Source organism: Anser brachyrhynchus, assembly GCF_964034855.1.
Source record: "Anser brachyrhynchus genome assembly, chromosome: 4".
Lineage (NCBI taxonomy): Eukaryota > Metazoa > Chordata > Aves > Anseriformes > Anatidae > Anser > Anser brachyrhynchus.
Genome location: NC_137698.1, coordinates 55466630 through 55492871, shown reverse-complemented (window position 1 = coordinate 55492871; position 26242 = coordinate 55466630). Strand labels below are relative to the sequence as shown.

Below are 26242 nucleotides of genomic sequence, written 5' to 3'. Positions count from 1 at the left end.
CTCTAAATAAAAACAGACTAAAGAAAATAAGAATAAGCAAAGAGGAAATTTTCTTCTTTCTCCATTCTCTGTGATGCTTCACTCACAGCATCCAGCAACTGTGTTGCTGCTGGAGTATTTCCCACGCTGGGCTGGGCTGGCGGGTGGCCTGCTCTCCTATGGCATTGACACAGCAGGACCAGGCAATGCGTCTGCTCTGGTCCTGAAAGCAGGGATCTAAGAAATACAGCCTCTGCCCTTACAGCTGCTATGGCAAAAGCTACGTAAATCATGATTTGAAGCTTCCCGAGCAAAAACACTAGAGCCACTTGCGTAAAACATCCATCTAGTATAAAGTCACTTTGCCAATTCAGATTGTACAAAACAGCTCTGGTGGCTTAACTCTGACCACTACCTGCAGGCTTTATGCCTGACCCATCACCCCGGCTGCCCGACACCCCACGGGTTTCCACCAGCACACAGAGGCAGCAGAAGTTTGCTGTGGGTGATTACGCAGAAATGTGATCACACACCACACCCGATCTGAATCAAACGTGTACTTCTGGGAGATCCAGTCACACACAGATCCAGCACTAATAACCATGCCGTCGCAGCCTAAGAAGTTTCCAGAGGGAAAAGTGCAGGGCCAGGAACTAGGCAGAAATTCACAGAATCTGAAGGCAAAAGAAATGCTTGCCATGACTGCAAATTGCTTTTTTGCATGACAAAGCCTGTAAAATCATGTTCTTTGAGAGCTATCGATTAAGCATTTTTTAATTCACCTAATTCTGTGGGACTGTACTGCTTTTCTGTCAGGTGCTTTTTCAGATGGTGTCACAGGGGCAGATGTCTTTCAGGAGTCTAGCAGGTAGGAGCAGGAGTATTGCTGGTCCAATTTATAATCTGGAAGAGGGGGAAAAACTGCTATGAGATTGAAATCTAGCTACCATAAAACTACACTGCTGGGCTTTAACTATGCAGCTATCCTTTACGATCAGCATTTGCATGCCACAGTAGCCCCTCTAAGGTTTTATCTGAGACTGAAGTGCCTTCCCTGTTCGATTTGCTCAAATTTTGAAGTGCTATCACACACAGACTTATGCTGGCCTCCACAAAGCGCCTTCGTGCACTGAGCTTCAACGCTGGCGGTTCAGAGAGCCCCTCAGCCAACTTCAGCGATGCTCCGGGGAGAGATTTTAAAAACGTTTGACTTCCATAGCTTCTGCTCGGTGTCCTCGGGGCTGTGGGGAGCAATGGCCCTGCCCGCCCAAGGCAGGGCTGGGCGTGTGCCGCAGCCACCCAAGGGCGTTGCACCTCGCCCAGGCCTCCAGGCCGGCCCCGGGGCCTGGCGGCTCCTCCCTGGCCCTCTCCACAGGCAGCAGCACAACCCTGCGTGTTTAGCCCTGGGGTGTTCGGCTGCTGGTCTCTGGCCACGGCAGCAAGGCAGGAGCTACAGAAAATAGATGTTACCCTGCAGCCTGATCTGCCAGTCCTTTCTGGGCTGTTCTTGTCTGAGGGCAACGCCCTGGCTGTAGGCTTTGGGGAGACTGCTTAAAGTAATTACAGTCTGTCATAACATGAGTTTATTACAATAGTCACATTCATGTAATAGACAGAAATGTTTGTTCCCTTATGAAATACACAGATGCTGGAAGATTTATGTGGGTAATGCAAACAATAATGCCATCGCAGATACGAACCACAGTTGATTTCCATATACTGTACTGAAGAAAGAACTACAGCAATTTATAAAGTTATCTGCCTAAAGCCAATATTTCAGTAAAATATTTACCTTCAAGGATGCAACACACCATCTCCCAGTGATGCATCTCTTTATTGACAGACACGAGTTATTAGCTGCCACTTTAAAATGAAATAGAAGGGCATTTGTCTGCTCAGGGAGAGGATTTCTCTTGGTTTTTAGAGTATTAACAGGCTAGATACAGCATCCGTATGTTGAGGTAACACTAGCACAAGCAGGTTTTAATTCGAACTCCATTATTTTGGCAGGTATCCTCTAAAAACACTGGTGAAGATCTCTTCTGCTGCAGAAGATGCACCCAGACCCCTGTGCCTCCGCATGCTCATGGCAGTTACAACAGCTGGAGGTTCCTGACATTAAAACAGTATTTCCCTACTCTTTCTGATCTACAGGAGAGGGCTTGTGTGTTTGTTAAGTACAGCTTTACTTCTCTGTGTCAGCATGTCCCAAGAGATGCTGCCGTGTCTTCCACCCAAACCACCACAGGCACCTCAGCAGCCAGTCTGCACCCAGCATTGAAAATGTTTCTGTGGCATGGGTGGAAGCTTAATTTGTATAAAACTGATACTTTCTGTTGAAAGTTACATTTGTGTGATAAGGTTTGTAGCTCCACCCTCCTACTTTCATTAGAGCAAAATTTGAAAAGATATTTGCATTTGGCATAATGGTTCATCTGTTTGAACAAGCCACAGTAACGTCTTACTTTAAGTCATCTCTGTGTGCTGGGATGTCGGCACGACATGCAAGGTTAACAAGCACAGCAGTGATAACAGTCCCTTCAGATCTGCTATTAATTCTGCTGCAGATGCCTATTTACTTGAGGCATTTTTGTCAGGAAAAGCAGCGAGGTTGCACCAGTCAGGCACAAGTGGGGAGACTAATCAATATTACTTACCACTTAGAAAGCACCACAAAAATAAACGTTACTTTACAGAGTATAAACTCAAAAGTGTTGAACAGATGTGCAGGACAGACCCAGCTCCAAGGAACTCAAGTTTAAAAAAAAAAAAAAAAAAAAAGGCATTCTATTGAAAAAGATGTCAGTGTTCTCTATTGAATATATTTAATTGCTTAAGTTTTGCTTTGGCTTACTCCATCCTTTCAGAGCTCTCACTGTGCTTTATTCTTAAACATCTTTCTCAAATTAATTTAATTACTTTTTGAAACCATAGGAGCTTATAGTATCCACAGTACCCAGTGCCAATGAATTCTGTTTTAACATGTTGCTTGAAGTATCATCTCTGTTTATTTCCATGATCTTCCCCCTGAATTATTTCATTTGATGTCCCCTAATTCAAGTACTGCAAGAAACAATAATCAACTCATCCCCACATACCTTCTCCCTTCCATTGCCTTTATTCATTTCCATTTTTTTTCTCCCTCAGGTGTCTGTCCCAAGGCTCAGGGATCTTGGTCTATCTAAGAACTCCTGATACAAAATCTATTCCTTATCTTTGTGTGATATTTGTGGACCTTCGCTATACCTTGCATAATGTTACCATATCCTTTCTCAGAACAGCACACTGCATTCAGAATGTGGGTGTATTGTGGATTTATACAGTGGGATAGTTTTACTGTTACAGGCAATTTAGTATCTTCAATTGCTATTTCAATTAAATTTTAAAAACATGCAAAATAATGACAAAAATTAAATGTAAAGCTCTTTGTAACTTCAGTGATCTCACACGGATTCTGTGACTTTATATTCAAGCTTAAGTTTCTGAAGTTAATTTACTGATTTGAGGAATCTAATTGCATTACTTTGGCATATAACTCTATACACAATTCTGTATATAATTATGATGCTGTAAACTTAGATTTCTATATTCATCTTGCTAACTCCTCTCTGCTTGGAAAAAAATAAAAATAAAAATTTTCTTCTCCAGATTCCTGTGGGGGAATGGAGTGGGAATTTAAAACCTCTCATCTTAAAAGTTAAAACACTACAAATCACAAATCTCCTCCTCACCTCTCTTTCCCTACTGGTATTTCTCTGTTTGCTCCTAGAAGCTAAAGATATGACCTGTTGCTGTTATTTGCCAGACACAGAATCTTAAAAAACTATATTAAACAAATATATGTATATAATCTGAATGGTCATACAGTAAGAAAAGCTTTTTGCTCTATAAAACTGATTATAACATATTATAGCCTATATAAAAGTGTATATTGCATAGCTACTGCACTCCTTATCACAGAGCATTCAGGTACTTTGAACTAAATCTAAATCCACACAGGCTCCCTGAAGCTAGTGGAGACATGCTGATCTAAATGAGTTGAAATACAGTGAAGCAACTGCCTGGCCACGGCTGAATCGCGAGAGCTCTTCTGTCGTTTTCCAAAGGACTTCCATGGGCCCAAACAGCATGATTTACCTCAGTAGAGGAGGTCCAGGCAAGCCTTAACGGTGCATTTGCAAAGGTTTTTTGGTTGCAGCCATATTGCTGACAAATGCGTTATTTACACAGGCTGGTGTGATAAGAGAGTGTAAACACCTTAAAAGTGCCATTCCTCTTGCACAATTAGCTCCTGGGTGCTGACTCAGCTCGCTGGGGACAGCGCTTCCCGCCCACCCCAGGCCTTGCTCACCGGCACCTGTCTGCATTGCCATCACACCACTGCTCTTCTGGGGGGCTCCACACCGGCCCCCCAGGCCTGCCAAAGCCTTCTACTGGTCAGCACAAAATTGCCACACTCCTTTCCTAATCCTAGTGCTTCATAATCTAACAAATCACAAGATTAGCCACTTCTGACAGCGCTCCGTTTTATTAGGGCAGGAATAGCTTGTGAGAATCCCTACAGTGCATGCAGGCTTTGTTCAGGTCATGTATAGTGTTCTTGAGATACCAAACCAACCCCCCGAGATGAAAAATATGAATACCAGTAAAAACCACTGACAGTTTAAAAATATTTTTTGCTTAAATTTACAGCTGCTTGCAAAAGCCCAAAGGCTCCAAGCACTAAAAAACTGTACTATTTGGATAGGGGCAGATATACTGTGTTTGCAAATCACATGGCACCTTCTGAAATCCTTCATCCATACTGGGTAAAAATCAATGGATTTGAACCATGGATAAAGGTTTACCTTTGATCATCTTGTAAGAGATAACAGCAGGGGTGATGATATGACCAGACAAGTGTTTGTGATCATATTATTGCATTTCATAAACTGCTGTTCCACACTGTCAGCACATCTCTGAACCACAGCTACTGTGCAGGCTGCAATGCAGTAACCTACAATATGTATGCTGTTTGCTTAATAAAAATAGGTACATCTAAATATAACCATGCATAAAAATATAAATGCATAATAAATAAAAAGTTATAGCTTGTATATCTACATATAACTTTAAACATATAAATATAAACATAAATGTCTTATATAATATATAAATATATATAATATAAACATAAACATAAATAATACATAAACGCATCTAGTAGATGCATCACATGGTAAGTGCTCACTGCAATTATGTCATGGTGTCATGGGAAGGGACAGAGACAGGACAAGAAGCAACAGGCACCAGCTGGAACATGGAAAAATTCAACTGGATTCAAGGAAAACATTTTTGCTATGTGGGTGACCAAGCACCGAAGGATGTTGCCCAGAGAGGCTGTGGAGTCTCCACTCCAGCCTTGCAGATATTTGACACCCGACAGTTCGCAGCCTTAGCGAGCTGCTCCAGCTGACCTACTCGGAGCAGGGGCTTTGGACCACACGGTCTCCAGAGGCCCAACACAAATTATTCTGTGATCCTGTGAGTTCACGGCCATTTGTCATACTACAGTTGAGGGATCAGCAGTTAACATGTGATGGGGACTTCCATATTGTTATAACTCTCAAGGGAAAGTTGCAATAAAGAATTAAAGAAAATTCTGAGAAAATAAAGCAACTATTATCAACAGAAAAAAAAAAAAAGAAAAAAAAAAACAAACAGAAATTGAGAGGTTGGTGTGGTATCACCCAGCCAAATCATCAGCTGGAAGCACAGCTTCTCAGGAAATGGAGGTTGTTTAGGCCACAGGAAATTCCAACACTCCGGAGTCAGTTTTCAACCCAATTTGAGATGAAAAATGTAGATAATACATTTTGCAGAAGATATCCAAAGTATCTAGATTAATAAAAAAGTGTTAATACTGGTAAAAGATTATGACATTGATATACACGTGCACATACATACACACACAAATTAAAAAAGCTAACTGGACAAAGAATACCATTCAGGAAAAGTGATAGAGAAGAATCAAAAGTAAACAAGATGAGATTATTAAAATGGAATATCCCATTTCAATTTTGAATTTCTTTGAAACATTCCCATTAAAAAGCCAGTTGTTTTCAGCATTCAAATTCATGAAATACATTTTGCACCCAGTGGAGTATCATTTTCCAGAGGGAAATTTCCATTTCAAAGTTTTGTATCAGTTCCCTCATCATTAGCTCAGCTATTATTCCAAGAATTGTTATCTTTGAGAAATATGTTTTTTCTTCATTGATACGCCTTCATTTTTCCTAAGCCAAGTTTTTCCTTTCCTTACAATAAAGGGAATTCTTCATTTTTTTACACATTCCTTTAGTTGTTTTTTTTTTTTTTTATAAAAAGACAACCACAAATTTTATTGCCCTGTTTCTTTCCAGACAACCCTTACAAACAACTGCTTTATTTTTAGAATTAGCCCTTCTTGATGGCTTTTATTTTCCTGTGCAGCTCTAAGATGATTTACTGTAATTCAAATTTAACTATCAGTTTGCTGCACCGTACACCTGACAACATGGCACAAATAATACCTACTTATACTCTCTAGCCAGGTACTTCATGTCCTTCATCACTAGATTATGTGAGTACCCCAAATACTGATGAACAGAAAAACATAAATAAGTTTCTTACTTTAATGTACAAAGAAGAAGTAATAAGATTAGTTTTCCAGCAATGCCAGCAATCAGTCCTCAATGACTATGAAAAACAGTGACACCATGCATTATGTTCTTGGGTGCAAGCATATAAAATTTATGGAGGTTAAGTTATGACCAAGAAAGGATGTTTGTACTTCTAGTGGTATAATACCTCTGAATGTCCTATTAGAAGAACCAAACAAAACTGTATTATAAATTTGTAAAGAACTTTGATGTTTCAAACTGATGGCAGTGAAATATTAGACCCTTTGGGGCCACCACATAGTTACTGCATGAGGCAGCTGCAGCCCTACACAGTCGGTCATGAAAAGGTTAAGATTTTCTGGAAGTGGTGTCTCCACAGATGGCAAATTCCTCTTTCTCTTCAAATGAGACTGTCAAAATCAAAACAACCTCTTTCCCAGAGAAAGAAAACTAATTTTCCACGAATTCAACCCTTCCTTCTTCCACCATTTCCTCAGCTGTTGGTCCACTGCCAGTTCAGTGCATCCTTCAGTTCTCTTTGGTTCTCAGAAAAGATTATGTTGGCTGTTTGCTGTTGTTTCCCAGCCCTAGTTACCGTACTCTTACAGCATATGTTACATCCCTCTTTCTCCGATATCATTCCTTCTTTTCTCTTTTGCCTTTACGACCCCATCCCAAGTTTGCAATATCACACACACTGTTCGGAAGACACTACCTCTCCCTATAAAACCTGACTCATTCACACCTCTGAACTCTTAAAGCTAATTGCCTGAAGGGTTTTTTCATCTTGATGGCTTCAAGCTAAGCCTGGTGATTCAGTGTCAGATCTATGTACTACCACCTACTTTTTCAGATCTTGTTTTTCTGTGATAATCTTCATTTGCTTTACTGGGATCTTCTTTAAATGTCTTTAACCTCAACAGATTTCAGGAACTGCAGCTGGTAGGTTTTTTGTTGGTTTTGTTTTCCCCCTTCAGCCTGTCTCCAAGACTGAAGGTTTCTTTTATACTCTCCCTATTTATTTTTTTTAATCATGTAAGAAGAATTAACCATATATCACAACTAGTAGGAGATCAACCATCATTGTTAAATGTCTTAACTAACCCCTGTATCCTTCTCTGAATACTTGTCCATGAGAACATGGATGTACAAATTTGCCATTTACATGTACTAGAAATCTTCTCATTATCAGGACTATTTCTCCATAAATATTCTAATCCAGTTCATAGTCTTCAGCTCTGTGACATCAAGATAGTCAAAAACTTACACATTACTGCACTTCTAGTCAAAGTTTCATATTTTCACATGGTTATAGGATTTTTTTACATATATTCTGATTTATATCAAAACCTACCTAAGAATATAAATAAGCTCTATTAGGAGAGCAAGCTATCAGGTAAACAAAATTTTGTTCACTGCAACTTGATGCAGAATAACACATTCATATAAGCAGGTCAAATTTTCGAGGAATTTCCATGAAATTCCTGAATCTCTGACTTTAGGTCTTGGTTGCATGTGCATGCAGATGGGCATTTAGCTTATATCTATACACATGAAACTGGGGCTGTAAGCTGTTATGGCAAAGGAGGGTCTGCTATAGCATTTTCATCTTTTTTAAAGAAATACAACCTCATATAATTGCTTTGTTTTGAACACATAAAAAAAAAAAAAATGAGGCAAAGCAGAGGAACATAATCCCCAGGCTCTGAACAGCCAAACTATTTGTGCAGCTGGATCACTCCTACTCCTGCAAAGGAGGCGTAGCAGACAGCCACCCACACAGCTTTTCAAACCACCTAATTTCAGTGCTGTGTTTATCCATTGGATATGCCACTTTCAAGCATTTATTCTGTCCATTCTCCCATGCACAACACACACAGGAACTCCTTTTCTAGTCTGTCTCTCTCTGCAGCTTAGTGCAGTCCAATACTAAAGTCAAGGCAAGTCTGTTATGTGAACTACACAATGGCAACAGATACGGTAACAGGACTTCCCAACAAATGAGCAACACTCTTAAATAGCAAATGCTTTTGGATTTGGGGAGAAGTACTGCTGAGAGAGATTTTCGTGTCTGTAGGTAAGTTGGATGTGCACACATGAAAGAGGGCCTTTGTTGTCTAGTGAGGTTAATGAAAAGTTCACCTTAAAGAAGAATTCAAATGCCAAAAAATAAAATAAAATACCCACAACATGAGTGTTACTAAGCACTGTTAGAATAAAAACAACAACAGCAAAAACACAAAGGTGATTGCAGGACTATATATGTCGTGATTTCAGGAAGAAACCCTAAGCTGCATGAGAGGAGTTCTAATCAGCCAAAGTAACCTCCCAGAGTGGCAAGGTGGCAGAGATGCAGGAAAATGCACAAAAACACTTCTCATTTGGTTTAGCTCCACATTGTACTTGCAGTAGTTCAGCTGATGAGGACCTGGGGAGGACATTTAGAGGTGAATTGAATAGGAGTCCGTATTGTGGAGCATATTGTGCTTACAGTACTGGGAGGACCAGGGCCAGCTTTCGTCTTAGAGCACTTAAGGCATTTGTAACCAAAAGTGCCACTGCTGTGAAAAGATCCTGCACAAGATACCTACATCCAGGAAAAGACAGGATAGGATAGGATTTCCTTCCATAGGAAAACTGTGAATCTCTTTAATGGTGAAATATCATCACATATGTTCTAAATATGTGGCAAATTAAAATGATTACTTCATCATCTTTTGCTGCTGTCTCTCAACACTTTTAATTTCACTTTCACTTCCCTCCTAATTTTAAGCCTCCCTAATCAGCACTTCTCCCAAAATTGGTGATTTCTGTCGCTACCTGACCACCAAAAGCTCTTTGCGTAATGTGCCTTAACCAACTGCCTCACAGGTATCTGTGGTGACTGCTCCTGATGAGGGAGGGCTTAGTGGGCAAAAGGAATGGAAAGTGATCTCATTTTCTTGATTATAAATCCAATTATGCAAACAGACCCACCATCATTTCTCTTATTCCTGTTTTCATGGTAGCAGACATAAATTTTCACAAAGTCTTTGAGAAAGCTGTGCTGGCTGGCTAAGTTCTTTCATGATAAATAATATTGTCTGTATCTTGGCTTTCCCTGCCAAATCAAGAGTGAAATCTAGCATGCTTAGTTTTAGCTAAGGAGCAACCTGTTTCCCTAACACTCAAACGAAGTCAAGCTAGTCAAGTTTTACATCAGGAAATCCTTACAAAACAGGGCTTTAGTCATTCCAAGGAGTTTCTTGATTGTTAAATTGAACTGTGCCATGATAAATTGGCACTTTTAAACAAAATGCAGCCTCATAATTCTCACATTTCTTTAAATAAATGTCAAATGAGAACAGGGTGGCTAAATTCCAGGTAGCTTTCTGGAAAGCAGAAAGGTTAATTAATCCACTGTGTAGTTTCAATCTTCAAATACATATATATATGTATATATAAAGAGCTCCAGGATTTTGATTTCAGCAGAGGCTGCTATGCATGCAGCAAGACTACAACGTTCTTCATCAGTGTCTGGTGCTCCCCAGTGATTTTTCTGGATAAGGTCAAAAATTTAGGATTTGATTTTTGTTCACATAGTGGAGCTCAGGCTTAAGGATGTCTGGACATCCTTCTAGCTTCAGCTGTTCATTTTTTCCTCTTTCCATGACCCCTGCCTGGCATATCTTCCCACCAGAGACCAAACTATGTGCTCCATGGTAGACATTTGCCTATTAAACATTGTTTTCAAAAGATATCTGTGACATGAAAAAACCTTATGCACTTTTCTGTTGTGTTTTCCCATTCTAGGCACCATATTTTCCCCGAAGTATGACTTGTTCATTTATAGAGAAATGGAGCATTTTGCTCCTTATTGTAATTGGGTAATCATTTAGTGAGCAACTCTTCTAAGGAGACCACTGTAATTATAGTTAGGGTCTGATCTTTGGAGATCTCCAGAAGCCACCTGGACGTGGTGCTGGGCACCCTGCTGTGGGTGTCCCTGCTGGAGCAGGGGCTGGAGCAGGTGCCTCCAGAGGGCCCTGCCAATTCAGCCATGCCATGATTCTGTGATTCAGTGATTCTGATCCTACATAAACTAGAGGTGCTTTTTCCCTTGACTTCGATGGGAATCAAACCAGATCCTAAATCACTTGGAAGATGCGTACAGAAAAATCCATATCTAATGCTGTCTGTTCAGGAGTGAGGCACATGAAAAAATCAGACCTGAAGCTGTGGTACCAAGGAGTTTTACACTGAGTATGCAATCCGATTACTTGTGCAGTGCGCATGACAAGCACGGTGACTTATATAACAATGCAGCACGTCTAGTATCAATGTTTAAAGAGCAACGCTGCAGAAAACTGAAACCTAATCTGATACTTTTGCAGTATACTGGCAGAAGGACAGAGAGGTGAAGCATTATTAATATGTATTAGAAAGGAATAAAAATTCAAACTGTGAAACATTCATTCCTTCCAGGATAAAACTGTGAAATAGGCCACAGCCAAAACAGTAAGTCTGAGTTTCATATTTCTCTGCTGTGGGGATCTATAATTTCTGATACTACTGCACTTATATCCAGGGATTAGGACTTTGGATATGGATCCAGTGTTCCCATCTTTTCAAAACAGTGTTCAGATTTGATTATAAATTCAAACCTCGACCCAAAATCTCAGTTCCAGCTCAACTCCGTTGAAAATGAGTTATCCAATTCACAACATTCAGATCCCAACTTGTCCAGCTTCCGAGGAGGTTCAACCTCAGCCAAGATGATTCTGAAGTTCTATGGTGATATTGAGATCCAGATGCCTGCAAAGTCTGGGGAAATAGGTTACCTAGAGTAAGAGGAAAACACAAGGGTGGAAATCAGAAGCAAAATAGTGGGAGGACCAGCTGACTGACAAGAGAGGAAAGAAACGCTTAGAAAAGGGAAAGATGCTGACATTGTTGCATAGCTCTTTTCGACACTTCTAGCAGGTAGGAGATAAAAAGCCAGTTCTAGTGTGGAAGCCATGGAGATATGTCAGTGTGTAATGCATCTATCCTAATAAATCTTGCTTTTCAGGTAGACTTACTGGAATGGGAACACTCCCATCCTAATCAGCTATGCAGCTCTGGGAATGGAGCTGACTTGCACTTCTTTCTGAAACAGCAGCATGACTGCTTCCACCTGTGAGCAGGTATCTGGTATTTCAGCTGGCTGACGCATTGACATGTCTGTGTGTACATGACACAAGCCTGGGGTAACAGGCCCGAGTGGAACTGACTTAAACCAGTACCCATGATATCTCCTAATCTTTTAAAGACCCTCCTATAAATATATATATATATATATATAGGTGTAAATGCTGTACTCCTTCCAAACCAAAACTGTAGCATCCTTACTCCAGCCCTCCATAAATGGAGCTGCATGTGGAATATTACTCTTCCAATTTTGCTATTCTTGATAAAGAAGGAAACCACACATCCTTGCTTGTTCTATACTACAGAAAGACGGAAAGACAAACAAGTGGCAATGCTAAGTGACCACCTGCTGTGTAAGCAGTGCCTGAGAAGAATGTAAAAGCTGGTAAGAAACAAACCTGAAACAATTCTGTTCATTCTTAGTGAGACCAGACTCACAAACCTCTTCATGCACAGTGTCTCCTTGATGAGCAAGATCCACATGGGCTGTTAACACAAACTACTCCCTGTTACCCCTCTCTCTCTAATTTCTCATGTACTTACCACTTAAAGTAACTCCTTTAGGTGATGCACAGACCCATAAAGATATTCAAAAAATGAAGGTGCACTGAAAAGAAACATGCAAAAAACACCTTGACACTGCCCTTCTAAGGGCATGGCAGAAATTCTGCAAAATTATCATGCCTAAACCAGTGGGGTTCTGTATTTTTTTCCTACTATCTATATATTTATTAACCTACTTATCATGTGCATGTGTGAAAACTGCACACAGAGCCACAGGTGCAATGGCTGCTAAATTGTGTTGCACACAACTCTGTGCATGTGGTAACAGAAGACAGAATGAGCATTTTAGTCCTGTGGCTGGGTAAGAAAGGTCAGGTCTTAGAAATGCCACCACAAAAGAATCAGCAAAGCTTTAACACACGTGTGCCAAGGACAGATTCCAGTGAGGTCCACACAGAGCTGATGGTTACATTGCAGAAACAGGCCGGGGCAAGAGCAGGGCCATGAGAGGAAAGGGAACCCAGGCTATGTGTCAGAGATGCCTGACAGAGTAAGGAGTTTGAAAACTGCAGGTTGGATCTGAAATTCTTTGGAGATTTGCACAGAGCTGCAGTGAGCAAAAAACTGGACCAAATGTGTTCTCTTACATTCCTCTTTCCACGTAGAAGAAATCCTAGTGGTGTTTAAAATTTTTACATTTGCTGAGCTTAGAGATGAAAAAGGAGAAGCGGGAGTGGTATTTACAAAAGTGATTGAGATTGAAGGTGGAGATTTTTTTTAAGGTGGGAGAAACTAAAGCTTGCTTGTATTGTGGGGTAAAAAACGGCAGAGAAAAAGGAAATTAAAGAGGAAAGTAGAGAAGAGTAGACACAGGAGGGATTCAGCCAGAGATCAGACTCAAGTGGGGCTACATTCCCTGCTGCTCGCTTCGTGCACCCCTACTACCAGCCTGCAGCTTGTACAGCACAAGCATGCTGTCTTGATAGCAGCTTGACTGCTACTTGACCACATTAACTATTAGTTAATATCTCATTAATTATTAGTTAATATCTCATTAACTATTCTGGGATGTGCTTTTGGGACCTGTTGTCCTACCTCCATGACCCCGCTGCAGCAGGCTAAGGAGATGTAATGACAAACCTGAGCGTTGGCACAGATGGACCTCAGGCATGAGAGCAGGCCCAGGCCTGTGCTCCAAACACACTTTGATTTTTTCAAGCATTTATTCCGAAGTCACATAGGAAACTGATGGCATAGCCCAGGGAGTGAAAGTTGGTCTCCAGGGCATTACACTGGCATCTACAGCACATTTTGTCTTCCATGTTCCAGACATGGTCATTTGTGGATACATGTGCGATTGCTTATATGTTGAACTGCACGGTGACTTGACATTACCCACACCACAAACACTGGGAAGCGTCTTCTCAGTTAAAACATTAACCAAATTCTTCGACAAGCTTGGAAAAAAATAAGTTAAGGTGAAGCTCTTTTTTATTTTTCAGTGAAACATTCAGCACTTGGCTCAGGTCCAATATTATGTTATATGTACTTGGAGATCTTTTGGGTATTGAGAGCTTGAGATTACTGAGCATCCCTGAGGACTGGGGAACTCAGGTCTAAGGACTGACTTTTCTAGGGAATCATTTCAGGTTACCTTTAAAATTATAGGACAAATGGCAACAATAAAACAGGTAATAAATTACTATCACAATCAGAGCCCTATATCTCCTTGAAAGCAAACATCTGAACGAAACCAAACTACCGGCAGTGCAATAAAACACAAAGGGTGTGGAGTTTGTGCAATATGTAGACATAATTTCTGCTTCATGAATCTACTTATAGAAAGAGGAAAGATTTCTGGGAAGTAAGCAAGTGTGTTTAAACAGAAAATAAACTTCAAAGAGTATCATAAAAAGAGGAGGGTAAATGCAGAGATGACTTTGTTTTGAACTCAATAAAATTGCTCAATAAAAATGTCTAACATGCAAATTTCATTTTTGTTTTAAACATTATAGTTTCTTTTGCTACTTTGGGCAACATGCTGTCCTTATCCTGGAGGCACTTCCCTTGCTGCTCTTTTCCTTAGACTCTGACCTTGAGGCTCTACAAGGACACCAGAGTTCATCCATATGGATTAGTTTGCAGGACTGGGGATTGCTTATTGCTTATCTGAGGGTGTGGAGTGATGGTTTTCAGATACGGTCACCAAAGCTTTTCTGCTGAAGCAGTACAGGTTAGCTTAAGGTAGGAGAAACTGGATGTGCCACTACTGTAGTAAAAAAAGAAAAACATTTCTCATGATTTCTTTTCAAACTACAGTATAATTTTCAACTATAAGGATCCTATTTCTGATTTTTAATTTAAAACTGCACACTTTTAGAGCAGTGGTGTGTGAGTTGGCATGTCAAGCCAGCCCCTGCTTTACTCTGCCTCCTGATCCCATTTCCTCTTTTAAAAAACTTCATAATCCTCTTCAGCATCACACATCAGATACTCACCAACCAAAAAGACTTAGAGGCAAGAGATACAGTTTCTATTAACTCACATGTTGCCTTTGAGAAGGAGAAGATAAGAATTTCTGGAAGGAAATATACTTCAGCTATATGTACTCATAAGTCCTCCTTCTTAACCTGATAGGATTTCAACTTTTATCAAATGACATAATCATATTTTACCCACAGTTTCCTTATTCTCCTGTGAGCTGAACCAGCTGACATTTATGACTTTAACTGTTAGCATGCTACACGTGATATATCTTAATTTATATACGCGCTCTGCTCACAGCAACAAGGATTGCCAGAAAAAAAAAAAAAAAAAGAAAAGAAAAGAAAAAAAAAGCAAAAAAAAAGCTACTATTCTTCTGGCTTTTAGTGGACACAGCTCCTTGTGGACGGCTACCTCCCTGCCCTGCCTTTGAAAATCCAAACCATTATTATTATCATTTAACAGTTTTTATAGCAACCTCTGTATCAGACATTTAATGTTTTGTAACCAGATTCAGAAATCAAACTTTCTAGTTTTGCATATAACAGATCCCAAGACCCCAAGAAGATAAAAATACCAGCTGAAGCCCACTGTAATCAGAAGACATATGGTGACACCAGGGACTTCAGGACCAAGGCTTCAGTCATTGTCTTCACTTGTCATTCCCCACACTGAGAGCTGGAAAAAAAAAAAAAAGTTCCCTGTTTACTCACACCCTGTCCTTCCCTTGCAAAAATCAAACTCACTAGGAGCATGAAATGTTTCTGGAGACCGTGGCATTGTTTTGATCTGGTTAACATTTCATGCTGTCAATTTTTATGATGTTTTCCAAACAGTGTTAGAACCAAAATGACCTGCTACCTTTTATTTTTAAAGAAGTACGATTGGTCAGATTCCTAGGAATAATTTTTAAAGCCAGATGGCATGTGGTACCAAAGATCAGCTACGCTTACAAAAAAGTACTTCTATAACATTTTGCTTCAAGCAGAGAAAATACAACAGATAAGGCACTGCTGAATCACATTACATTTTCCTCAAAGTAGTAAAAACAATTTTGAAGTTCCCAAAGGCGCCATCTCTGTAGGCCTGTAATAGAGGAAAAAGACAGAGGGGGGGAAAAAAAAAAGTAAGCATTGTTTTCCATTTCTTGAGAACTGCCAGGAACAGAAAGACAATGAATAAGCCTTTCTTGCATTATATATGATATTTTTGCATCTTCATGAATGTTATACATACAAAGTACACATGCACACAAATACACACAGATGTCTAGAAAAAAAAAAAATAATGTCATTAATGCAACCACAGAGATGAGAAATCCAGCATTTCAAAGACAGAAAATGCAGCCCTAAAGTAAAATGTTCTCGCTGAACTTTGCCCTCCTGTATTTATTCTCAGATAGGGGTTTTGTCATAGAAAAGAATAGGAGAAATGGTAGTGATTCCAACAGCACAAACAACATAAAACCACTTTTTGCACAGCTCAGCACAATATCCTTCACTAAAAGCAATGTTTGGCCCTTCCAGATCTACAGGCTGGAGAACTTCAGCCAATTTTCTGCAGCTTTGTTGTACTTGAATTGTGAAGGTCTATTAATTAATCTAGCTTTGCTTAAACTGCCCTATTGCAGATTTCCTATCTGGGAAAAAGTTATTTAATGCATTCAGAATGAAAATGCAGTTAATGCATTCTCCTTGCTGCAATGAGACAATGAAGTCCAATTAAATTTAACAAAGTTTTGCACAACTGAGACAAGGATTTAGAAATCCAAACTAAAGATCTCCCTTAAGTAAACAACATCATTAGTAATATTTTTTTACCCACCTGAATGCTAATGCTCTCATAAATTAGGCATCATAAATTCTGCTACATCCAATTTTCTCTTTATTTTATGTGAAATAATAATAATGAATTAATTAATTCTTTGCATTGATATCAAGCACAGACATTTCCTGAAATGCTTTACAAATTCACCTATGAACAAAGTGTCACTGTAGGTTAAAAATTACATGAAATGAAATAACATTTAGTCCTGCATCTAGGGACTGGCAACAAGAATTTCTGTAGTGTGGCAGAAGTTATCAACTGGAAACACAGAAGAGAAAACTGAGGATACCAGGATCATAGGTTGCCTTTTAGATGCAAATGTAATTATGAGTTAAATAATGTGGTCCTGAGATATTTCAGCCAAAATATTTCCATTAGAAATAGAATAATATTCACGGCAATGTACAAAGCACTGCTGCACCTTCATCTGAAATATTTTATATACAATTCTGATCGCCCATTGTTCAAGAGGGATGAATTCAGGTTGCAAAGATGGTGCTGATGACTCAGATCATCCAAAGAATGGACAGGCTACCATACATAAGAGTACAAAAGCCTTATTTTTTTAACCTAGTGAAATGAAGGTCAAATAGGGATAGAGTATAAACACCAGAAACCTAAAAAATCTTTTTCAGCTACACTGAAAATGCTGGCATTTGATAGACATTGGAATGAATAAATTTATGCCATAATTTATACTTTTAATCAGCAAAGAAATAGGGTTCTGAAACAGGCAATAGGATAAGTTGGAATAGAAACCTAACTGGTTTTACAGTGGAACTCAATTAACTTGTGGAAGGGACTGTATGACACAACTGTCTGCAACAGGAGAGACACAGACTTGATGATCCAGAAGGTCCATTTGAGCTGTATCATCCTACCTGACAGATTTTCATCCTCCACGGATGGTATATACCCCACAGGTTTTCTGCGGATCAGCCACCCACAGAAGACCAGGCATAACCAATGTTTCAAGGATTGCAACAGACGATGGGAAGTAGCACCCCAACATCACACTTTGATTTAAATCAGGAGCTCTGAGGCAGTGCCTACTCAGGTTTACTTTTTTCCAAAAAAAATAACACTCTGGGCCTCTATGGCTACATATGCATGGCCAATGCTAGTCGCTGCCAAAAGCACCTGGGGTCAAAAAGCACAGGGGAGCTCCTGTGGTTTCATCCTCGTCCCCAGGCAGTGCCCGGGGCTGCAGCCCTGCCACAAGCTGCCACGCGCCCAGCACAAGCGCTCGGAGAGCTGCAAGCTCAGAGGACAGCCTTCAAGCAGCCAGGATTTGGAAATCCTGGCTCCCAGCAAGAGGACAGTTTGTTAACATGAGCTGTGGATCCTGCAGCTTTCCAAGCCCGACTCTTTGACTTCGGCCTGTTTTTGTCAAAGACCATCTTCTCTGATGATCCCACCCAGTGCCTGCTTTCTGGTCCATCTGCATCCTCGTGAGCACACATGATCTGGAAAACTGTGGCTATTGCACACGGAAAAAAAACCTTGCCCACCTGCAGCTTGCCAACATTGCTTGCCGTTCCTTCTGCAATCTCGTTAAGCTTTGTTTTGCTTTGCTGACACCAATGCTGCCAAAGAGATCAGCTGGCGAAGGAGACTGCATTAGTAATGTGGCTGGCATTTTGCCTCCTGCAGTTGAGATCACTTCTGAGCACTGACTCTCTACTGGTCCACTTGGACAGACAGCCTAAAACTCTCTCCCTCGGTTCAACTTCCCAGTCATATAGTGTATTTGCCATCGAGCTATTGCACTGGCCTTGCTCCATACCAATGATAATATCTATAATTATTATTTTTCTTGTCTTGTATCTTCTCTTCTCTAGCCAGCCACCTGAGTTGTTGAAATACTTGGTGAGCCTGTGTTCTGTTCCTAAAGCTCCAAGTAGCCCTGTAGCCCTTTCATTGTAACTCACGGTGATGTCTCCACTTTGCTGGAAGATTTTACTTAAATCATTTATAATTTGGGCTAGAATCTTGCTTTTCCAGGTGTTCCCTTGGAAATACTCATCCCTCTCATTCATGCAAATCTTTTCATTTCAGAGATCAGAGATGTGAAGCACAAACTCTGTCTTCTTCGCACATAGTATAAACAGCCCTAAATGTAGCAACCAGGGTGGCATTCATCTCACTTCACCTTAGCCATCTGAAAGTCAGCCTCACTGAATCATCCAGATTCCCTCTATAATGATTGGAAAGGGGAAATTCTTTCCAGAAGGAAAATTTTTCTCCTTCTAATGCAGGGAGAGGTCTCACCATCTGGAGATGTCTCTCCACTGAACACAGAGCACTTCTAGGAAACCACCTAAGACTAACATTCAGAAAACTAAAGGTAGATGAGACATTTATGTTTTAATGTCTTGACAGTATGTTGAGAATAGCAAGTAATTATTTCTGGCTCTTATAAGCTAAGTAAAACTGTTTCTAGCCCATTTCAGAGAAGGCAAATAGAAGCCCATAAATAATATATCTATGGCCTGACAAAGGACGTACTGGCCATCACCGTCAAAGGCACAGGAAGAACGTGGGGGATCCTCAGTCCCAGTCCTGTGCTGAGACCATTAAACTATGCCTGTTTCAACAAATGTCCTCCTACTTGTTGCCAGCAAACATCTCAATAATAGTTTTACACAGGTTGTTAATTGTTTGCTGGGCCTTGCCTTTGACTAGCAATAAAAAGTGGTCACACAGAAAGAATTCTCCAGAACTGGGCTGCCTGTTTGTTTCCCCTACCACCTTCAAGAAGAAATGGGCCAAGTGCAGCATCCAGAGTGGTTGAGAGTGATCATTCACTGCTCTGCAGGCAGTAAAACTCCAGTGGACACAGCTGTACCAGGAAAGGATGTTTTGTTGTTGTTGTTGTTTGGTTCATCAGTTGTTTTTGTGTTGTTTGTTTGTTTGTTTTCCCCCAGGAAAGAAGGGATATGAACAAAAGCAATCTTTTCTCTGGTCACAGTTGTGGAAGGCTTGCCAGCTCCAAAAACATTTTATAGTGTAGAGCAGACTTACAGCCTTCACAGGTATCATCTCCCACCCATAGAAGTCAGGCCAATGACCCTTCAAGTTCATAGGTTGCCCAGGCCACTGTGAACATGTATCTGTGTGTATATATTTATACACACACGTATGTATCTGTGAGTGTTTGCACATTCACTCACACAATTTTATAATTTCTGGAAACTAATTCTTGATAATTAAGCATTTGGTGTTACTAATAACGTATATGGCTCACCAGAAATTTGTGTGCACATCGAGCAGAACCCTGGAGGGGTTTCATTTATTTATTTATTTCCCATTTTATGGAGCCTGATCCATCCTTCACGGCACAGAAGAGACCCACAAGACCAGGAAGGGAGAGGTATGGCTATAAAACCAGTGTAAATAATTAGTGGTGCAATGCAGCTGTAAAATCGCTGGACAAATACCTGCCGCGTCTCCAGTCCATCGAGCTGCTGAACTCCCTGGCCGCCGGGGGGGCATGCCGCCGAGCAGCTCAGCTGTGTCGGACCAGAGGCCGCATGGGAGTCTGAATTCCTGCTGCCAGCTTATCAGAAACAGTCGTAAGACAAAGGGAAAGCTTTGCTCGTTTTCAAACAATTCTGTAACTAAGAGCAGAAAATAGTGGGTTTGTTTGTGGTGGAGGTGGCAGTATATCCTGCGCTCTGCTACTGTGCAGAAAAAGAACGCATTCGAATGCAAAGCGATTGCATTTTAAGCTCAGATTGTAAAGGTTATACCCCGCTCTTCATGTCCTGTGCTTCACGCTGTGGAAAAGCTACAGCATGCCAGAAAGGAGCTCTTTTTCAATATACAGAAACAAAACTGAGGAAACTGTAAACCTACGTTATTTACTGCATCTAAATCTCTTTCTTATGGTAAGCAACAGCTCTGGCCAACAAGCCACAAACCAAAAGACACCTTAGTGGTCCAGGAAGTTCAGAGTTCTTTGAGTTAAATATTGAGCAATGCAGGTGCAGGCTGCAGATGGGAGGCTTGGGTGCGAAAGCATGCCAAGTGCATAACAAAACTCGATTGAAGGAAGCCAATTTTAAGATCTCCATCTGAATTAGCTGCACATAGATGGCAGGAATTCCACACATACCCTGTTTGAGAAACAAGAGTTTTCAAGGTTCTTCAGTGTGCGAATCACTGGCATGAAAAGGGAACTTCTTTGCTTTGCTTTCTCACAATTAAAGTTACCACCAGGCACGCCCAAGTATATGTGGGGGCAAATAACTTCTTGCTGCAATTTAACTGAAGTTTGCAGGGCATTTTGTCTGTATTCACCAAATCAATGCTTTTTCAAGATTTGTGTCTAATTATTTTAGAATTAAGAACTGACGATTTTGCTGAAAGCAAGGAGGCAGACTATCAATATTTCCATTCTTTTCACTTTCCACTTTTCTTTCACTAATCTTTTGTGTATTTTGTGTTACCCTACCCACTGGGATATGTGAAGCATTTTTAAAACTGAGAGAAATTTTGTTTTGGTGTAGTTTTCTTACCTACCTATAGAGCTCTAGTCTGTAAAACTGATATAAGTTCAAGCAATAAATCAAATTATAAAGAAACAACAACAGCAAAGATATGCCAGGGTGGGAGGTACTTGCAAAGAAATCAGCTCAGCCTGAAAAATCTGAGTGCTGATGGGGTGGACAGACTTTACCACGCTTTCAAATCTTGAATTCTCCCCATTTCTGCAAAGCAGCCCAATTAATAGTCCACTGTTTAGGGGGAGAAGATATCAGGAAGAATATACAAAGGTGATGTAGCATCTTCTTAAAGCAAATGATCCTTGCTTGGCTACAGGGCAATGTTCAAGCAATGCCTACCACAAAGCTTAAAACAATGGCAGCCACCCAAGAGAGATCCACTCTGCATAACGCATTCCACTGGAGGCTCAATAGCCTTCTGGTGAACCTACTGGCTCATGGTTTCCTTTAATGGGACCTTTAAAGAACAAAAGGAGATCTGATAGGCATTTCGCTCTTTATTAGGCTCCCCAGCTGCATACTATATCCCTGTTTAGTATGAATTTTTAAGTGAGAAAGCTGTAACACCAGCTTACCTTACTAATACCTGGCTACATAGCTACACAATAAAGACTTGTTTGACTGCTTAAGGTGTTTTCTCTTAGCTTTGTTAAAATGTTTACTAACATTAAAAAAGCAAGTATCTGGCTCTTACCCCATCATTCTATTTCATCTGTAAAACTAAAGGGAATAATAACAGAAGTGACTGTGAGATGTGAAATTTGGTGAGTGGAATCAGTTCTGCAGCCCTACCATAGCAGCCCCTTGCATTTCCTTGGAACTATTGACATGAATATTGGCTTCTTGCATCTGGATCATTGCTCATACAGTGCTTTTAATATATAAAGCACTATGTGTATGCTAACTACTTCATTACTGTTGATGCATACTTGGAAAATAGATCTTATGATTTATTCTTCATGTCCTACATTACTTTGCTTAGGTCCCAATTTTACCTAATGTTTACAGCAAGCATTTCAAGTTTACACATTATCAGTCATAAACAGCAGAGAATCTGCAGTATATTAAGTTAGGTGCATACATAAGTCTTGGCAGAATGCAAGATACTTATTAATTAACAAAGAATGATATTCTTCTTTCTGCAGTATGCCTTCAAAATAACTGCTAAACATTAGTCCAACTTAGGGTGTAAGTGGGATTTATGTGGGAAATGGACTTTTGTTGGCTGTTTACACATGGGTGAATTTTGTCCAGTGGGTGTGTATGTTTACTTTCCACTCTAGAATTTTGGATCCTCCCAATTCTTTATTACTACCTGCCAAAAACACTGTTGTTAGTTTTGGGTTTTTGTACACTTGAAGCCAGATTTATGACCTTTGTGCTTGAAATATTCCACAATTGATCCTTTTTCTGTTCACCTCTTACTCTTGTCCCCAGGCCTGATCATGACTTCTAAAAGAGTTTAAACTGATCGCTGACCACTTTATTAATTGCTCTTGTAACTAAACACTAGTTTGTGAACAAAGTTTTAGTTTCTGGAGTACTGTGGAAAAAAGCGTGTCACTGAGGACTTCTCTATGTTGATGGAGTCTGCATAAATATAAGAAACTAACTTTCTGAAGTGTTTTTTTTCTGAGAACTTCCAACTCCAAAGGACTGCTGTTTGCAACAAGTTTCTTCAGGAGAAAATTGAGAGTTTAAAGACTTGAGGTTTAGTGGCAGATTTTGCAGGAAGCATATAGCCCTTTTTGAGAAAAAATGTTCATTAGCATTCTTTATTATAAAATTATTTTTCCCAAAGCAAGAAAATTCAACTGCTTTTGAATTTGAATGCTATTTTACCTGTCATAACTTAAAAATATTTCCCTAAGCATCTTTTCTATTTTCATTTTATAACTGACACTTTTTATTATCATCTGTGAAACCCAAAAAGTAAAAAAATCTGATTTGAGATTTCCATCTTCTGAATTTATACTTCTTACCTGCAATAAGCACATTCCAAAAAGAGATGTAATTTTACACCAGAATATAATCCTACAATTATACATTTCATTTTCAAAAATCAAGCATTCAGATATGGCAGAATAAAACAAAATGTTGCAAATGGCATTATAAGTGAAAACCATTGGGGTTATCCAACGACAATATGTATTTTCTATGAAATATCAGAGGGTCCACAAGCCCAAAACTCTCCATTTCCAACTATTCATGGAATACATGGCTGACCAGCAGCAGTTTGTTCTGGCCTTTTATTAGAAGGATGCACAATGTGATATCCTCTCCTGATGTTCTCTGCAAATGCTTAAAAAACAAGAGAGATGGCAACAGACACAAGGGACTTTAAATCGAGCTTCAGACAGCTACAGTTGTTCTGTGGTGCTATGTCTCACTGAACTTCTGTGATGGTATCTCTAAATAACTGTTCACCAAATTCATGAACCAACTGTTCAGGAATTTCTCTACTGACTTGAATCTACTTTGACCATGTCTCAATAAAAGTTTAGCTGAGGGAGCTCTTTTGAGAACTGATCGCAATAGGAGTAGCTTTGCTGTTCGTAAAGGGATCCAAAGGAGCCTGAAGAGAGCATACCTTCAGTGTGGACAGACTGTAAAGCAACCTTCACGTTCTCCTAATCTTGGTCTTCTCAGTCCTATGTAATCCAGATATTGCAGACTCTCCACCTGGCACATGAGGAGCAGTGCCTCCAGCACCAATGTAATTTAAATTGCAGTCATTAACATGCCCATGGCTCTTTCTACTCCCATCCCTAGTAAAACCCTCTTACCAATTTTGTGAAAGCATCTTTGGAAAGCAGCCACTCTGCTGTCCTCCCCAGCTCCTGTTCCAACTCAGTTCGCTCCTCTCTGAAGACCTTTTCCTCTTTTCCATCTCTCTTGCATGCTGTGAAAGGAGAAAAGAGGGGTAAAGATCTCATCTACAGTTTATATGGATACAGAAACCCCTTTTTTGTGCCGTATGTGTGACCCAGGAGAGGTAAGATCTCATTTCTGGACAATTTTCAGTAACTTTTTCCTGTTTTGGTAACTGTTTTATTTCTGTTTAAACGTTACTATAGATACTGGAATTCAGCCTCATGAAGTTATATAACTGAGCTTTGCAGAGGCGAGGGCAAGGATGTCAGGAGGGACAGTCACATTCTCCTCTGTGGACCATAGGCAGAAGAGAGCATGCAGTGAGAGCACTCAGAGAGAAGGGCACCCTCCGTACCTCCCTCCAGATCTGGGAGTCTGTGTGGCTTCCTCAGACCCATAAGGACTGAACGTGTCTGAGGCATGTGGGAATGATTGTGTGAAACTAGTCATCAGACACTCGTTAAAAAGTATTGAAAGGATAACAGCACATTTTGTTCAGATGTCGGGAGGTGGCAATGCATTCAAGCAGGCATTCCACAGTTTTGGGAAGGCCAGTGGTTATTCTGAGATAGCACGAATAGAAGCAGAAATGGGGTTTTAAAAACTGCTGAAGTAACTTAGGCACTTGTGTCCCACTGGCTTTCATGATTTTAGTCCTTATTTTTCTGTACTGTTCAGGATAAGGATGTGCAGAGAAACCAACCCAGCTTGGAAGAAGCTAACTTCAGGCCCAGAATGTGGTGGGTTGATCCAGCTGGGCAGCTGAACTCCACCACGACTGCTCTCTCACTCCCCCTCCTCAGAAGAAGAAAAGGGGAAGAAGAAAGTATGATGGAAGGAATAAAAGGCTCATGGGTTGAGTTAAGGATAATTTAATTGAAGGGAAGGGGAAGAGGGAAAAACAAGCAAAGGCCATGCAGAAGCACAGAGGTAGGAAATAAAATTATTGTCTACTTCCTGTCAACGAGCGATGTTTGGCTGTGTCCCAGGAAGCAGGGCCTCAATACGCGTAGCAGTTGTTTGGGAGGACAGATGTCTTCCTAATGAGAGCCACTCCTCTCCTTCCCCTCTCCCGCCTTTTATGTGACACCACATGGTGTGGAATATCCCTTTGGTCGGTTTAGGTCGGCTGCCCTGCTGGTGTCCCCTCCCCACCTCATGCCCACCCCCAGCCTGCTGGCTCTGGGGGGTTTGGAGGGAGTTTGGTGCTGTGCCAGCACTGCTCGGCAATAGGCAAAACATTGGTGTGATACCAGCGCTGGTCTAACTACAAGGGCAGAGCACAGCACTGTATGGGCCACTGCAGGGAAAGTTAACTCCACCCCAGCCGGACCCAGCACACAGAAGCAGAGTGATGGTGTGCTCAGGTACCCCCGGTACCAGGCCCAAAGCAGAGCTAGTCAGCGTTTGTGGCAGCAGTCTGCTGGTACAGCTCCCCGTGCCTGAGACCTGAGGTTCAAAAGTCACCAGCTCGCTCAGAGCAAACTCTGAGCAAAATTACCTAACCATGGTGGTATGCTCTGTGTCCTCAGGCATTTTTCTATTACTCATGAATATTTCTCTATCACATGGCAGGGAAAAAGAAGTTTCTAAACCAACTTGTCAACACCAAAATACATTTGTTTCGCCACCACCACGTTCACAATTCTGGAAATGACTTACAAAAAGTTCATTGCCTCAAAACCTAACAATTCCCTATTGCTTCAGCAAATATAACTGGATTCGAATAAACACCTTCATGTAAGAAGGGGAAGGATGGTTCACTGATTTATGTGCAGTTTCCCAGTACTTCAAGAAAGCCGACTTCAACTCTTGACCCACTGAAACATAAAAGTCCAAGTCCGTATTTCAAAACCGAGATAGGCATTTGGAAGTCCACAGAGAACTTTCTGATGTAGACACTATAGTTTTCACCCTCTCTTGCTAATACTGCCTCAGTTTTCCATGAGTTAAATGGTGATGATGTTTCCCTATTTCACAAAAGTGCAGTGAAGAAAAACTCCCTTAGCATGTATGCAATGGTTTTCATCACAGTTTGAAGGAAAAGACAGAAGAATTAGAGATTAACTGCTTTGCAGGTATATAAAATGCCCACCTGTTTTTTATTTAAACTAGTGTCAGCAGTAATCTCATCTTTTTTGATGACTACTATAAATGCTCCTTTTGCAAGTAGCATAGCTGCTGCTGCTGCTTTGGTGAAGCAAGGAGAGTGCTCAACACGAGAGACATAGGGTACAGTCATTTAGGACTGGAAGT

The 26242-nt window shown here is 40.5% G+C and overlaps 1 long non-coding RNA gene across 2 annotated transcripts; it reads right to left on the bottom strand.

Annotated features, from left to right (window-relative positions):
* Nucleotides 1-611: 611 nt before the first annotated feature.
* On the bottom strand, nt 612-24009 carry LOC308194032. Of its 2 annotated transcripts, XR_013950186.1 has the most exons (3): nt 23899-24009; nt 15355-15455; nt 612-882 (listed from the first exon to the last, which is right to left on the bottom strand). It is a non-coding gene; the product is annotated as an uncharacterized lncRNA (long non-coding RNA). The 2 variants fall into 2 exon arrangements; XR_013950187.1 differs by lacking the exon at nt 612-882 and having other exon boundaries at nt 14537-15455.
* Between the last annotated feature and the right edge of the window lie 2233 nt (nt 24010-26242).